We start from the raw sequence: 1944 nt of genomic DNA on the forward strand, positions 1-1944 counted from the left end.
AAAAAAAAAAAAAAAAAAAAAAAAAAAGAATGGCTTGGCTGGGTATGGTGTCTCACGCCTGTAATCCCAGCACTTTGGGAGGCCGAGGCGGGCGGATCACGAGGTCAGGAGATCCAGACCATCCTGGCTAACACTGTGAAACCCCGTCTCTACTAAAAATGTGAGAAATTAGCCGGGTGTGGCGGCGGGCGCCTGTAGTCCCAGCTACTCGGGAGGCTGAGGCAGGAGAATGGCGTGAACCCGGGAGGCGGAGCTTGCAGTGAGCCGAGATTGCGCCGCCGCTGCACTCCAGCCTGGGCGACAGAGCGAGACTCCGTCTCAAAAATAAATAAATAAATAAATAAAATATGTCATTTAAAAGCGGCCAGGCGCAGTGGCTCAACGCCTGTAATCCCGGCACTTTGGGAGGCGGAGGTGGGCGGATCACCTAAGATCAGGAGTTTGATACCAGCCTGGCCAACATGGTGAAACTACTAAGAAGACAAAAATTAGCTGGGCATGATGGTGTGCGCCTGTAATCCCAGGTACTTGGGAGACTGAGGCACGGGAATCACTTGAGCTGGGAGGCAGTTTGCAGTGAACTGAGATTGCGCCACTGGACTCCAGCCTGGGCGACAGAGCGAGACTCTCAAAAAAAAAAAAAAAAAAAAAAAAAAAAAAAAGGAAAAAAGCCGGACACAGTGGCTCACGCCTCTGATCCCAGCACTTTGGGAGGCCGAGGTGGGTGGATCACGAGGTTAGGAGATCGAGACCATCCTGGCTAACATGGTGAAACCCGTCGCTGCTAAAAATGCAAAAAATTAGCTGGGTGTGATGGCGGGCGCCTGTAGTCCCAGCTACTCAGGAGGCTGAGACAGGAGAATGGCGTGAACCTGGGAGGCGGAGCTTGCAGTGAGCTGAGATCGCGCCACCGCACTCCAGCCTGGGCGACAGAGCGAGACTCCATCTCAAGAAAAAAAAAGGAAAGGTTAAAAAGAATGTTATATAAATGGAATTACATAGTGTATAACCTTTTGGGATAGTTTTGACTTTGTTTTTTCACTCAACACAAATACCTTGAGGCGAATCCAGGTTGTTGTGTGGCAGTATTCATTTATTTATTGCTGAGTAGTAGTACATGGTGTGGATGTACCGAAATTTGTTTAACCATTCACTCATTGAAGGACATCTGATTTGTTTCTAGTTTTGGGCTATTATGAATTAGGCTTCTGTGAGTATTTATACACAGATTTTGAACATGTTTTTATTGCCAAGACTACAATTGCTGGTTAAATGGTAAGTCTGTGGTTTGCAATTTACTTTTAAAATTACCGGATAAGATGGCCGGGCGCGGTGGCTCAAGCCTGTAATCCCAGCACTTTGGGAGGCCGAGACGGGCGGATCATGAGGTCAGGAGATCAAGACCATCCTGGCTAACACGGTGAAACCCCGTCTCTACTAAAAATACAAAAAACTAGCCGGGCGAGGTGGCGGGCGCCTGCAGTCCCATCTACTCCGGAGGCTGAGGCAGGAGAATGGCGTGAACCCGGGAGGCGGAGCTTGCAGTGAGCTGAGATCCGGCCACTGCACTCCAGCCCAGGAGACACAGCAAGACTCCGTCTCAAAAAAAAAAAAAAAAAAAAAAAAAATTACCGGATAAGAACCTTCTACTGGCCGAGCACACGCCTGTAATCCCAGCACCTTGAGAGGCTGAGGTGGGTGGATCACCTGAAGTCAGGAGTTCAAGACCAGCCTGGTCAACGTGGTAAAATCCTGTGTCTACTAAAAATACAAAAATTAGCCGGATGTGGTGGCGCACGCCTGTAACCCCAGCTACTTGGGAGGCTGAGGCAGGAGAATTGTTTGAATCTGGGAGACAGAGGTAGAAGCGGCCGAGATTGTGCCACTGCACTTCAGCCTGGGAGATAGAGCGAGACTCCGTTTCAAAAAAAAGGTTTTTTTTGT

This window comes from Piliocolobus tephrosceles, chromosome 14 (assembly GCF_002776525.5).
Source record: "Piliocolobus tephrosceles isolate RC106 chromosome 14, ASM277652v3, whole genome shotgun sequence".
In the NCBI taxonomy this organism is placed as follows: Eukaryota; Metazoa; Chordata; class Mammalia; order Primates; family Cercopithecidae; genus Piliocolobus; species Piliocolobus tephrosceles.